The sequence below is a fragment of the Protopterus annectens genome, chromosome 3.part0, assembly GCF_019279795.1.
Source record: "Protopterus annectens isolate FY-2018-M chromosome 3.part0, PAN1.0, whole genome shotgun sequence".
NCBI classification, from domain to species: domain Eukaryota; kingdom Metazoa; phylum Chordata; order Ceratodontiformes; family Protopteridae; genus Protopterus; species Protopterus annectens.
This window is the reverse complement of record NC_056731.1, coordinates 378770400-378785989: the sequence shown is the minus strand read 5'-3', so window position 1 is coordinate 378785989 and position 15590 is coordinate 378770400. Positions and strand designations below refer to the sequence as shown.

Sequence of the window (15590 nt, the reverse complement as noted above, 5' to 3'; positions counted from 1 at the left end):
TTAACATGTTAAGCATTTTGTCCTAATTCTTTATTTTGGAAGATTTAACCTTTTTTGTGAAGGACTATGGAAAGATCACCCCTTTTCATAAAAACTACCACATAAAGGTGTGGTTTACATTGTTCAATGCCAAATGTGCCCCTGTTTCTAAGTTGGAAAAACAATTCAGCCCTTAAAAGCAAGAATTTACAGACATCTTTTTGATGTGAAAAATAAAGGTGAGGATAATGCTCTTTACAAGCACCTTAAAGTACATCAAGACCACAAGTTTACGTTTTATGTCATTGGCAATGTTTCTGTTGACAATAGGGGGCCATTCAATGAGTTATTTTAATTAAAAGAACTAAAGTGTCAATTTTAACTTAACACAACATTAGGTAGTGGTCTTAATGATATGGTGTCAATTTCAAGTATTTTTAAGCTTAAATCTATGTATTACATGTAAATAGGTACTGCTTTATGTATTTTTTGGTGTTTGTTTTTAATTTCAATGTAATATTTTATTGATGTAACAATTTTAAAAAATATATTCTTAGCTGATACATTTTATAAACTGGTTAACTGAGAACGTATATAGTCTTGGGCATTTCGAAAGGTGTGGGAACTTGATTCTAATTGGTTTTAATGCCTCTTATTTATAGGACTGGTGTGATGTATTCTATTTTAATGTTCTGATGAAGTTCAAAGATTAGGACAAAATCACTTAGCATGTTATAAAATTGAAGTCTGGTGTACATTTCCTGGCTCCTGAGTTGATACTTTTGGGTTTGGAATCGTTTTTATGGTATTCTTCAGAAAATCCACGCTAATACAAATCCTATTATTCTAACAACTTTCTAAGTTTATAACTTTTAGTTATGTACTCACCATAACTTTAGATGTTTGGGATCCATCTCGCCTACATTCTGTACTGATGGGCTCGGAGCCGATCCTCGGCTCCGACTCGGCATGCTATGCTATAGAGCGAAGCCTCTTATTGGCTGAGCTATTTTCTATCCCAGGATGCACCACCACTAATCCCCCAGATCTTGTTTGTCCGCATTCATGCACACACACATAACTTGTTTATATAACATTGCCAGATGTTTCAAGATGAAACAATAGAATTCGGACCATCCGATCTCTTCTGATCTCCAAGGCAGGGGGAAGGAGGGTGGGTTATTGGGAATGTAGGCGAGATGGATCCCAAACATCTAAAGTTATGGTGAGTGAATAACTAAAAGATGTTATGTGATCCTATCTCGCCTACATTCTGTACTGATGGGACAGCGTCCCTAGCACCTAAATCCTGGGTGGCTCACTGGAAAACACTCCTGAGCACTGTGGAACCAAATGAAGCTCGCCCCCGAGATGCCACATCCAATTTGCAGTGGGAAATGAAAGTGTGCGGGGAAGACCACGTAGCCGCAGCACAAATGTCACTAATGGCAAGCTTAGAATGGAACGCTATTGAAGTAGCCATAGCTCTTGTAGAGTGAGCTTTGACAGAGGTCGTAAGCTCTTTATTAGAAGAAGAATAAGCTTGACTAATACAGTCCCTGATCCATTTGGCAATAGTGACCTTTGTGACGGCTTTGCCCAATTTATTATCCGAAAAGGACACAAACAATTGATCTGTTTTCCTTGTTTGTTGGGTCCTGTCTAAATAAAAACGCAATTGCCTGTGAACATCCAATGTATGGAAGATGTATTCCGCTTTGTTTGAGTACTTTGGAAAGAAAACTGGAAGTTCTAATGACTGTTGCAGGCAAAAACTGGAACAAACTTTAGGGACAAAGGATGGATTAGGCCTGAGGGATACTCTATCTTTGTGAAAAACCAGGTACGGTGGTTTTACAGATAGAGCTTGAAGCTCTGAAACCCTTCTGGCAGAAGTAATCGCAACCAGAAAGGCAGTTTTCCAAGATAGAAATTTCAAATCACATGTTGCTGCCGGTTCGAAGGGAGAGGAGGTTAAGGCACGTAATACCACGTCGAGATCCCACGGAGGAGCAGGATGAGAAATCGGAGGTCGTAAAAGCGCAGCACCTTTCATGAAGGTTTTATACAATCTGTTGCTCATTAAAGGTGGGTTTATAGATTCATGAAAATTGGAAATAGCTGCCAATTGAACCTTGATGGTAGAGACTGAAGAACCTTGATTGAATAGGGAAGTTAGAAATTTCAGGACTTCCGATACAGGAATAGTGATGGGATCCAGACCCTGGAGTTGAGCCCAAATAGCAAATCTCTTCCATTTGCTAGTATACAATTTCTTAGTGGCAGACTTGTGGGCCGATGATAAGATATGTATGACTTCCGGGTCTAAGGTATGATTCCTGACTATAGTCGGAAGAGGAGGAGCCAAGCTGTTAACTTCAAAGTGTGAAGGGACTGGTGGAGTTGGCCCGACTGATGAATTAATAGGTCTGGGATCTGATCCAGGAACCATGGACCGTCCAGTGCATATTTCCGAAGATAGGGGAACCATACCTGACGTGACCAGTAAGGGGCAACTAAGATCATTTTGCTCCCCAAGTGAGACACCTTTTGGATCACTCTGGGAAGGAGGGGAACTGGGGGGAAGGCATATAGCAAGCCGGTGGGCCAAGGATGGGCTAATGCGTCCATAGGACTCTCCCCCGGAGCTGGAGTGAGGGAGAAGAACTTTCTGCACTTCGCGTTCAGCGTGTTGCTAAGAGGTCGCAACAAGGAGTTCCCCATCTGCTGAAGATCTGAGTTGTCACTGCATCGTTCAGAGACCACTCGTGAGGAGAGAGGATAGTTCTGCTCAGTCTGTCGGCTATCACGTTGGATTTGCCAGGGATATGAGTTGCTATCAGAAAACGTTTGGTCGCCACTGCCCATTCCCAAACTCTCATGACCTCTCTGCAAAGAGGGTAGGATCTGGTCCCTCCCTGCTTGTTCAGATACCATACCACTGACATGTTGTCGGAGTGGATGGCAATTACGCCCTGAGGGAGGTAATCGTGGAGGGCTTGTAGAGACAGAAGCACCGCCCTCATTTCCAAAATGTTGATATGAAGAAGACTCTCTTCTGAATGCCATTTGCCTTGGACTGACCTGCCCAGGGAATGCCCCCCCCCCACCCCATCTGGGAGGCGTCCGTAGTCAAAGTGGCCATCGGAGGAGGTGGAACAAAGGGTCGTCCCTGATCCAGATTGGAGGGAACCAGCCACCAGCGAAGGTCCCGTTTGCATGTTTCCGTGATCCGTATGAGGTGATTGAGAGGGAGATCCAGAAAGGACCACTGTGTCGAAAGAAGCCACTGGAGAATTCCCATATGCAATCTTGCTAGGGGGACTAGAAGAACAGTGGCCGACATAGATCCCAATAGCTGCAGGACCATCCTGGCTGGAACTTTGGATCTGAGAAGCAAGGCTTGGACTTGAACCTGTATAGTTTGTATCCTTTCTGTAGGAAGATAGACTCGCATTCGGTTTGAGTCTATTTCTACTCCGATGAATCTTATGCGCTGAGATGGCAGCAACACAGACTTTGGCCAATTGAAGATGATTCCAAGGGAAGTGCCTAGTGATATTGTGGCTTGTAGGTTCTGCAATAGTAAACGCCTGGAGGTGGCAGTTAGGAGCCAGTCGTCCAGATACGGAAACACCTGGAATCCTAGACTCCTCAGGTGAGCAGTCACGACCGCCAAACATTTGGTGAACACCCTGGGGGCTGTGGTGAGACCAAAGGGCAGCACGCGGAACTGAAAATGACTGTCTCCCAGGCTGAAGCGCAAATGTCTCCTGGACGCCTGATCTACCAGGATGTGGTAATAGGCGTCCTTGAGATCTATGGAGCACATCCAAACCCCTTTCTCCAGCAGTGGGAGAATGGATTGTAAGGTGACCATCCGGAACTTGGACTTTTTGACTGAACGATTTAGAATGCTGAGATCCAAAATGGGCCTCAAGTCCCCTGTCTTTTTTGGCACCAAAAAGAATCTTGAGTAAGTCCCTAATCCGATCTGGTCTGCGGGGACCGGTTGGATGACTCCTTTTTGAAGCAGCTTTGAGACTTCTAAGGCTGCAATTTCCCGTTGACTGGGTGGCGGGTCCGGGATTTTCTTGAACGGAGGTGGAGAGTGAGAAAAGGGGATGGCGTAACCTCCGGCGATAATTCGAAGCACCCATCGGTCCTGAGTGATACCTTCCCAGGCTTTTAGGTGCCTCGAAACGACCCCGACTGGCTCCGGAGCTGCACAGTCGGGCAATCCTTCAGGGATTGTGGAAGGCTGAAGAGCTACGAAAGGACTCGCGGTGTCCAGTGTTGCGGGGGCCTCTGCCGCCTCTGGGACGGCGTCTTCCAGAAAAATTTCCTCCTCTGCCTCTAGAAGGGGATCATCCTGCTGTGGGGGATAAGGCTTCTGGGATTTGCGGAACCACATTTTCCCTCCTCTTTTAGCCTTGGGATAAGGCCAAAGGGAGTGGAAAATCGTTCCCCTACGGCAGTCAAAGTCTTTCCCTCTTGCTCACAGCGGGTCAGTGTGTCTTTTACCTTGGGTCCAAACAAAGAGGACCCGTCAAAGGGGGCGTCAGCAAAAGAAGACTTAAAGACCTCCGCGAAATGACACAGATGGAGCCAGGCATGCCTCCGTAGAGCCACGCCCGTACCCGCCTCTCTACTCGCCCCTCGGCTGCATACGAAATGAGCCTCATGGACGAGTTAGATATTGATGACAGGGTCGACAACTGAGAGCTAACCGTCTGGGCCAGCTGCTCAGGTAGGTTACCAGAGAGGGAATCTGAGAGCTCCTTGACCAGATCCCTCTGCAGTCTGGTGAAGTGTGCCAAATAGTTCAGGGACCTTAAAGTAAAGGCAGCTGAACTAAGGGTGTGCTTCCCGTACCGGTCCAAGCTCCTAGACTCCTTATTAGGAGGATGGACGGACGTCGAAGCCTCTGCCACATCTTGTTGGGTAGCAGATGCCACCACCAGGGCATCTACAGCCACACCTTTAGTCAGAAATTCCTTCTCCGGGGGTGCAGACAAGAATTTGTTCGGGCGAGCAGGCACTGGTTCCACAGAGTTTGGGTGTTCCCACACCCTTCGACAAATCAAATCTAGGAGCTCGTCGAAGGGCGGAGACACCCAGGAGGCAGAGGGCTGAGCCCCGAAGGCCTTGAGGAACACCGACTCGTCAGCGGAAGGGGGTTTGGAATTCCAGCCGCCTCATTGCTTGAGGACTTCCAGGATGTCTGCAAAGGAGACATCATCCGAGGACGACTTGGGGGACCCCTCCGCATCATCAAGATCAGTGTCCGACATGATAGACTCATCGGGGGAGTCGACGTGCTTCCTCTTGCACGATCTCTTCCTTGGGGGTTCCTCCGAAGATGCTGCAGAGGGACCCCCAGGAGGAGGGGAAACCCCACTGGGGGTGACCTCAGGCCCCGGGGCTCCGATGTCTAGCGACAGGGGAACTACAAAAGACCCAGTCTCCGCGCCTAGGGAAGGTGCCGGTGATACCGTGGAGGCAGCCAAAGATGATTTGGCCAAAGCACTCCTCATAGCTCTGAAGGCCGGACCGCCAGAGTCCTGGGAAGGTCCAACCCCCGGAGCCACGACAGTAGACGGAACCCCCGCAACCGACACACCGAGAGGGAGGCTCGGAACTGAAAACATCGGTCCTGAAACGTCCCCCCCGGGCCCGACCGAAGAGGTCCAGGTACTGAACTCCAACACAAGGGCCGGGGTTGGAGTGAGGGTCGGAGCCGACCCGAAAATCTCCATCGGCTCCACTAGCACCGACTCCAATGGTGCCGAAGCTGTTGGAGGAGGAATCACAACTACAGAGTGGGCCATTGGCTCCGAAGCCGACTGGGCTGGAGCCGAAACTAATTTTTGAAAGACTGGGGACTGGAACAGTCTTTGAAGCACCCTGTCGATGTCCGAATCCGACATCTTGGAAGACCTGGAGGAGACCGAACAGGTCCGAGTAGACTTCTCCATCGGCTCCGAAGGGCTAGGGGACCGGCTCCGAATTGATTCGATCACTATCAGCGCCGAGGGAGACCCCAAACTAATTTCCCTCGGTGCCAAAGAGGACTTCGGCGCCGACGGGGAAGAGTCTGAGCGGGCAACCCTTATCGGCTCCAAAATCAGTGGAGCCGATGAAGGTGACCCGCCTCTCGAAGCCCCAGCCATCGGCACCAAACCAGAGGAGTCGAGGCTGGAGGCATCGAGGCAGACCGTTCGCCCTCGGCTCCGAAGTCCGTGGAGCCGATGGAGAAGCCTGCCTAGATTTCTTAGTGGTCGGTTCCGACGGGCTGGTCGGAGCCGACGACTTCTTTTTCTTAGCCGGAGAAGGAGAGGAAGATAAGGCCTCTTCAAAAGAGGGTTTGATAAGCCCTTTTAATATTAATTTATTCTTCCTCTCTTGGAGGACCCGAGAGGAGAAGGCGTGACACACGCTGCAAGACTCCTGAAGGTGTTTGGCACCCAAACAATAAACGCATAAGGAGTGATCATCAATAATAGACATCTTATAGTTGCAGCGTGTGCACTTCTTAAACCCTGAGGTTTTATGTTCTTTAGACATGATGCCAATGGTATGCAATAGTACAATGACAACGTATTAGCCTAGAGCTACTACAGCAAAAATTCCTAAACTTAGAATAAGAACTTTTTTTTTTTTTTTTTTTAAAACAAGAAGGGCAGTCAAGGGCCCACGAAACAGTTAGAAGACTAAGATACCAAGGAGGGCCAAGAACCCTCTAACTAAAATGAGTGCTTGACCTACCAAAGAGCAAAAACAGTCACACACAACAGTACTCAACAACGCATGAGGGGAAGGCCCCTCTAACTGAAACGGGAACCTTTCCCTGTGAAAACACAAACTTTTGCCACAAAAATTTAACAAATAAAGTAGCTAAATACAGCGATAGCTGTTAAAACAGCTTTTGGTTAATTTTAAAGAAATTTTCTGACAGAAAAAATTCTCTCAAAAAGACACTTAGCTCAGCCAAGTTCGAGACCACGTCCTAGCTTGTAAGCGGCAAACGAGATCTGGGGGATTAGTGGTGGTGCATCCTGGGATAGAAAATAGCTCAGCCAATAAGAGGCTTCGCTCTATAGCATAGCGTGCCGAGTCGGAGCCGAGGATCGGCTCCGAGCCCATCAGTACAGAATGTAGGCGAGATAGGATCACATAACATCAACAATATTTAAAATCTGTTTCACTTTGGAGTCTTTGTTCCCCCATTATTTTAGGCATTGTTCATATTTCTTGGCTAGGAGGTTGTGAGGTATGGTCATGTCTAGATGGTATTCTCTGAATGAACCTGACGGACTGAGCAGACTGAAGATTCAAAATTTCATAGTTGACTACAATACCTAAGGATAGAGCTGCAGAAATCTTTGCCTGCTATGAGGGATTCTTTCATTGTAGTAGCAAGAAATCAATTGGCTAAGCAAAGGAACAGTCGGATCCCTTCTTGTTTCAGATGGTCTGAGATTACCATCATGCACTTAGTGAACACCCATCGCTCTGTGATGAGACAATTGGGCAGGGCCCTGAATTGAAAGTGATCATTTCCCAGCTGGAAGTACACAACCACCTGGATACTTTAGCAATTTCGATACTGTGATAAGTATCCTGGAGGTCTGTCAAGCACATCCACTCCTTTGCCTTCTGGCAGGACAAAATCTCTTGAACCATGAGCATTCTAAGTGGATTTTCCAGACACAGTGATTTAGACTGCTGAGATCAGGATTGGACTTAAGGTCTTGTTTTCCTTTTGAAACAAAATGAGCATTGTATAGATTCCTGACCCTCTCTGATTATATGGGACCTCATCTCTTTTTCCTCAAGATAATGGCAATTTTTCTTTTTGATGCTTTTCGCTGATGGGGTGGGAAGTCTGGAAGAAGTTGTGATTGGCAGGAAGGAAGGTAGGTAAGAGGTATTATATAGCCACTGGATATGATTTCTCTCACTCAGTTGTTCTGTGTGATGGCCACACATGCGGCCAAATGAAGAGATAAGTGTTCCCTGACTGTCTTAAGAGGGGAGCAGTCAGTTAATCCTTCATGGACACTGGGATTGCTTGCCTGAAAAGAGACCACAAAATAAGTGGATTTGCAAAACTCCTTTATTTTTTGACTGATGTCCACTGAAAGAGATACTCCTGCCATAGCCACCACTGTCTGAGGAAGAGCCTAGGGCTGTTTTTTTTCCAAAACCTTAAGGACTTGGATTCCTTTTGATTCCTGTCTTGGGATCTTTCAGGAGTTTTAAATTGGACACATGGGACAGACAATGCCTTCTCTTCTTACTCATATCTCATCAGTTTATCGTTCACTGCAGATCGAAACAAAGAAGACCCACTGTAAAGGGCACTTGTGAATGATGTATTGAAATTGTCCACAAAATCGCAAAGACGGAGACAGGCATAATGCCTCAATGTAATACCTCTCTCCACCATTATGGCTGCTTCACTAGCTACATTTTACAGCAGCCTCATAAACTGAATGATGAAGTTCAACACTGTACTCATGTGAGTCTAAGTCTGTTTCCTAGACTCAGACATAGGTGGCTTTTGCAAAAAGTCAAAAGCCTGCTTTTCTAAATCTCTTTGGAAGTGACTTGTATGCATGGCATAGTTCAACGTTCTCAGGACAATGGTACTGGAGGATTAGGCACAATTCCACATACTGTAGACACTTTTTTTTGGCAAATGGACAGCAGCTGAGTTATCTGACAGTTTTCTCCTGGTAGCTGCTGCTACAGTCATGGAATCCAACTGAGGCCCATTGGTCCAGTGCAGCCAAATTAGTCTCCAAATAAGATGTCATCAGGTGGTGACCTTGAGGACCCCTCTCCTTCATCGAAGTCAGTATCCTCAGTGTCTGATTATTGAGGAAAGACAAAGTGCCTCCTTTTGCACTTCCTCCTCCTACGGTCTTCATCAGAAGGGTAGTCTGATGAATTATCAGAAGATATTAGGATACCCTGCTGAGTGGTCTGGAAGCTTTCAGCTGGATGCCCTTGTGAGGAAGAATGTTGAGGCTCATGGTGCAAAGTCATCTGAGAAGTAGAGGATGGATCTGAGTGGGTAGGACCCATCTGCCCTGCTGGAACAGAGAACACTCTATTACTCAAAAGCAGATTGCTCCGGAGAGAAGGAAGAGAGTAGAGCTGAGAAAGCAAATTTCTGGCCCATCACCTCGCTGCGCTCTGAGAACAACCCACCCAAGGTGGAAGTTGCAGCTGAGCTGTCCAGTACAGAGGGTCCAAGAGGAAGAGATGGCTCTGAAAACCTCAGAGTCAACTCCAACCTCCCAGATTCAACATGGATTCTTCTGCCTTGAGAGTCATCTGGCTCTAAGCATGTCAGAGCCGGTGCACTCAGAGTAGTATCCGGATCAGAAGAAAGTGCTTTCTTCAAATCTGAAACAGAAGTACCCAGAATGCTCAGATCCAAGTACCCTAAAACAACAGGCTGTATTAGAGAAGGAGCTGTAAAAGGTGGAGTACTGGATGATTGGGCTTCCTGACACAAGGGGTAGGAGCCATAAAAATTTGCACCATAAGGAATTTCCTCATCATTCTCTCCACATCTACTTCAGTGAGAATAATGGAGGAATGAGAAGATGCCAGCGATGGAGACTTTCAGCACTTTTTCAAAAAAGAGGATGGCAGTCTGGACAGAACTGGATCCAAATGGGGGGAGGATCCTAGACAGTAGGATCTGATGTTGATTTTGACGGCTCCATAGCAGGATGGATCTTAACAAGTTGCAGATCAAATTTGTGCACTTCTTTTGAAGGTTCCGACGAGGAAGAGGCAGAATACTCTGAAGGTTTAGACCTTTTCAATGGGTCCTTAGCTTTCTGTTTGGGGAACTAAACCCCAGTTATGGCTTCAGAATAAAAAGGTGGGCAGCAAATCCTGTAATATTCCTCCTGTCGGCAAGAGCACAAGGGTTAACTTATTACAAATGCTGCAATCTATTTTTTTTAAATCTGGCCCCAAATAATATACACAAAGAGAATGGACATCAGAGACAGGCAATTTGTGCCCACACTTCTCACATTTCCTGAATCCCAATGGACATTTTCAGACATCCTGTCAAAAAGATAAGAAACTAAAAATATACAATAACAACTTTTGTTTTTAACTAAGAAAGAACAGAAAAGTAAAGTACCACCTACAGTACTGAAGAAATTACACCAGGTGTAATATAAAGGAAAAGGTAATACCAAGAATGGTAAATTTAGAATACAGAAAGTGTATAAGGGTTGGGAAGGAAAACTAGGTCTACCAAAAACAGTAGGTAGAAAATTGCACTAAGGAGTGCAAGAAAGGACCTTAGAAATACAGAGATTAAGAAAAAGAAAAGATATATATTTAACAAATAATATGAAATGGAAAATGTGTAGAAAAACTTATCTCCCATTCTATGACTCGAGAGCTGAAGGCGATGACTTCTAGACATGAAAGCAGCAAACAAGATCTGAGGGATATTAGGGATTGGTGCATTATGGGTAGGGAAGGAACTCAAGAGTTTTTTTGAGGCCATGAGCTTGTGTAATGGCCAAGTCAGATCAGAGGATCGGACCCAAATCCATTAGTTGAGGAATGAATGAAAACTGACAACATCAGATCAACAAGTTCTCTTGAAATCTAGCATTAGAAATCTTAGTCAAAAAGTCCCAAGAATCCTTATAAAGATGTCCAATACTTTTGATAACCCTTCAATTCAAAATCAAGAAATGCATCAGTACTAAAAGTCTTGGATGCCTTCATGTCCACAATAGTATGCAACAGTGGAACTGCCAAATTCTTATGAATCTTGGAGATCCAAAAGATACTAGGGTTTTTTGGGTTATTGACTGATAAAATTCAAATTCAGTCCATGTAATATAATCATTCAACACCATTTCTTCCAAGACAGACTCTATCCTTCTATAAAATATGTTTTTACTGGTTAATGGAAACCTCTTTGTACGTGTCACTAAGCAAAATACAAAACATCTTGTCAACATTCTTGGGTATCCATAACCATCAGACCCCTACCCTTGTCTGGTTTCATGACTCTTAAATTACAGTCACTAGTAACTCTTCTCAGTAACTCCCACTCATCCGTGTGTAAGTTACTCGTAAAGGCAGAATTGCAGTTTGTTAAAACATTCCTGATTTCATATTCACACAATCTCTCAAAAAGAGAAACCATGGAGAGTAAAGAGGGTTAAACAAATTTTTTTTTTTTTTTTTTTTACAAATTTCAGCGTTAGACAGATCAGGTTTTTTTTTTTTTTGGTTAGTGAAAAACAAAGCCAATTTCAGTTTTCAAGTGTAAAGTTTAAATTCAATCAAGGTATCATGGATATTGGCCCTCCTACTCGAAACAAAAGTAAGGCCTTTTTCAAAGAGATGAGCCGAACTTGTATCCACATTTTTCACAGAGATTAAGAAAAAGAAAAGATATATATTTAACAAATAATATGAAATGGAAAATGTGTAGAAAAACTTATCTCACACTCTATGACTCGAGAGCTGAAGGCGATGACTTCTAGACATGAAAGCAGCAAACAAGATCTGAGGGATATTAGGGATTGGTGCATTATGGGTAGGGAAGGAACTCGAGAGTTTTTTTGAGGCCATGAGCTTGTGTAACGGCCAAGTCAGATCAGAGGATCGGACCCAAATCCATTAGTTGAGGAATGAATGAAAACTGACAACATCAGATCAACAAGTTCTCTTGAAATCTAGCATTAGAAATCTTAGTCAAAAAGTCCCAAGAATCCTTATAAAGATATCCAATACTTTTGATAATCCCCTTCAATTCAAAATCAAGAAATTTATCAGTACTAAAAGTCTTGGATGCCTTCATGTCCACAATAGTATGCAACATTGGAACTGCCAAATTCTTATGAATCTTGGAGATCCAAAAGATACTAGGGGTTTTTGGGTTATTGACTGATAAAAATTCAAATTCAGTCCATGTAATATAATCATTCAACACCATTTCTTCCAAGACAGACTCTATCCTTCTATAAAATATGTTTTTTCTGGTTAATGGAAACCTCTTTGTACATGTCACTAAGCAAAATACAAAACATCTTGTCAACATTCTTGGGTATCCATAACCATCAGACCCCTACCCTTGTCTGGTTTCATGACTCTTAAATTACAGTCACTAGTAACTCTTCTCAGTAACTCCCACTCATCCGTGTGTAAGTTACTCGTAAAGGCAGAATTGCAGTCTGTTAAAACATTCCTGATTTCATATTCACACAATCTCTCAAAATGAGAAACCATGGAGAGTAAAGAGGGTTAAACAAATTTTTTTTTTTTTTTTTACAAATTTCAGCGTTAGACAGATCAGGTTTTTTTTTTGTTAGTGAAAAACAAAGCCAATTTCAGTTTTCAAGTGTAAAGTTTAAATTCAATCAAGGTATCATGGATCTTGGCCTCCTACTGAAACAAAAGTAAGGCCTTTTTCAAAGAGATGAGCCGAACTTGTATCCACATTTTTCCCACTAAAGTTGTACACTTTAAATTCTCTACAAGTGTTCCAAATAACCCATGGTTGTTTTTCTGTTTGCAGTGACCCCTCCACTTGCACATCCCGCCCCTCTTAGCAGGAGTACCTATCTTGCAGGGGTTCTGTACTGGTCCATGTTCTGCCACATTGTCAAGGTTCCTCCGTTCCTGATTGCTTAAATGTTCTGATCTTCTGGGGGGTGATCTAAAAAGATGTTCCCTCCTTACTGGTCATTCCCTGAATCAGAAGCATTAGTCAGGGGTGGCAGAAAATGGTCCACAATGTGAATTAAATTTAAGGTAGGGGTTAGGGTACAAAGTTATTATGTGAAAAAAGCTTTGATTTCACACGGTGGGGAAAAGCCCTCCCTTCTTCATATTAAAATTTGTCTCGATTAATCTTAATGTGAATTAAATTTAAGGTAGGGGGTTAGGGTACAAATTTGTTATGTGAAAAAAGCTTTGATTTCACAGGGTGGGGAAAAGCCCTCCCTTCTTCATATTAAAATTTGTCTCTATTAATCTTAAGCTTTTTGTTTTTTATATCACTCACCAAGATATCAATTCTAGAAAAATACTCCTACATTTACTGTTTTTTAATTAAAACATGACATCTGTAATTAAAACAGTGTCTACAGATAAAATTCATTATTCAAAGCTTCGATTTGTTTAATGTTATGTTTAATCAATACCTCCATTAGTTTGTGTCCCTGCCAATTGAACAGGAGTAACAATTCTTGGTGCAAACTGAGCCTTCAAAAAGGCCAGTCAGAAACTTTCAATATGTCAATCCCTTGAGAACCAGGTTGAGGGAATACATTATTTGACATAGCTGTTCTCCAATTGTAGTTTCCAAAGTTTTGTTAACTTAGTTTGAAATAGAGCAAGTTTTTTGCCAAAGGAGCCTGACGTGTCACGAAATGAACAATTCCAGAGCCCCAGTCAGTATTGTAATGTAACCAGTCCTGCAATGAAACTCAGATGAAACTTGGGGATTCCAGTTGGAGTCAATGCCTTACCTGGAACCAAGCTCTCTTTGGGCTGAAGTCAAACTACCATTGAATGGCTGGGGAAAAAAAGCGATTGACTGCCACAAATATCCTTGTCTGGATTGGTGCTCTGTGTTATAAAACACCATTTAAATGCTGAGATAACTGCTGTATCAGTAAAGTTAAGTTGCCAGTAGATGAGGATAAGTTATTCAAAGAAGGCTGTGCCACTCCTTCGGCTTCACTGATCTCGCTAGTTGCCACAATGAGAAAAAGAAAACCAACTACATAACCATAAAAAAAAAAAAAAAAAAAAAAATGATTCCAAACCCAAACCTAACCACTCGGAAGCCAGGAAATGTACACTACACTTTAATTTATTAACATGTTAAGCATTTTGTCCTAATTCTTGGACTTCATCAAAACAATAAAACAGAATGCATCACACCAATCCTATAAAAAAGAGGTACTAAAACCAGTTAAAATTAAATGCCTGAGACCCTATTGGTTCACCAATTGACAAATTTATAAAATGTATTAGCTAATGAGATATTTTTTTAAAATTGTTACATCAACAAAATATTACATTGAAATTAAAAACAAATGCCAAGAATACATAAGGTAGTCCCTATTTACAATTATACAATTCCTCCCTATTAATATTCTAAATGTGCACGCTGATTGGCCAGCCCAACCAGCATGCCCGTTGTAAATCCCATAATATACCAGCGGAAAAGGTCCGGTCTCCCGGACTTTTTCCGTTGGTAAAAATGCCCCCAAATCTTTTTTTGTACAATATAAAAAAAACTGGAGCAATGGAGACTTTCTTTTCTCTTTTGCTTCCATTTCAAAGCCTTGATGTACTGGGTATGCATGGGAATGCAAGTTCCATATGCATGCGCAGTACATCAAAAGCAGAATCAGTATACCACAACTGGCAGAAGAACAGCAATCCGCCATTATACAAAGACATTATTTAAGAAAAGTAAGGTTTTTTCTTAAATAATGTCATTGTATAACAGCAATAACCAACTCCATGGTTGTGGTATATTGAAGATTTACCCATGGTTGGCTTTGTTTAATCACACCAACCGTGGGTAAGTCTTCAATATACCACACCACGTCATCGGTTATTAAGTAATGCACAGAATTAAGTTTCAAAACACTGGAAATTGACACCATATCATTAAGATCACTATCTACTGTTGCATTAAGTAAAAGTTGTCACTTTAATTCTTTAAACAGTGGTATTTACGATGTCTAAGTCTACCATCTTTTAAAAACATACATATTCTAACTCTTTGTTACACTTTAGCATTGGCCACCCCTACATCAAAAAAGATCTTTAGTCAAGGGTCAGTTGGTTAGGCTCTCTCAATTGATCTCTCAGGACAAGACTTTCAAAGTGGAAAGTTTGAAATTGGTTAGAATTTTGGAACTCAGAGGATACCCTTTGAGTTTTATTAGACCAATATTAGATAAAGTCAAGGCTAAGAAAGAAGGGGGAATTTTTTACCATTACTGGGTGGTACTGGATTACAAAACAAAGACACATTTGAAGTTGTGGAAGCCAACTATAACACAGCATGTGTTTTTTATGTTTAATTTAGATGTTGATGTCATAATAAAGGTTATTGCTAGAAACTGGCATATTTTTAGTCAAAGGCGATTGTAGCGACATGCTGGGCACACAACCAAAATTTCCTTATAGGAGAGACATTTGTCTAAAATCATTGATTGAAAATCATTGACAAAGTAAGAATGGATACAGCGGAATGTTGAGATGTGGGCTTTATACTTATTGTAACTTTATTCTGGAAGAAGGCTGCGCCACTCCTTCGGTTCCACTGATCTCGCCAGTTGCCACAATGAGAAAAAGAAGACCAACTAGATAACCATAAAAAAAATGATTCCAAACCTAAAACTAACCACTCGGAAGCCAGGAAATGTACACAAAACTACAATTTATTAACATGTTAAGCATTTTGTCCTAATTCTTTATTTTGGAAGATTTAACCTTTTTTGTGAAGGACTATGGAAAGATCACCCCTTTTCATAAAAACTACCACATAAAGGTGTGGTTTACATTGTTCAATGCCAAATGTG

General features: G+C 42.7%; 1 protein-coding gene across 2 annotated transcripts in view; it reads right to left on the bottom strand.

Moving 5' to 3' along the window:
* Positions 1-15590, bottom strand: part of LOC122796386 (zona pellucida binding protein) — a 944481-nt gene that overhangs the window by 476895 nt on the left and 451996 nt on the right. The window lies entirely within an intron of this gene.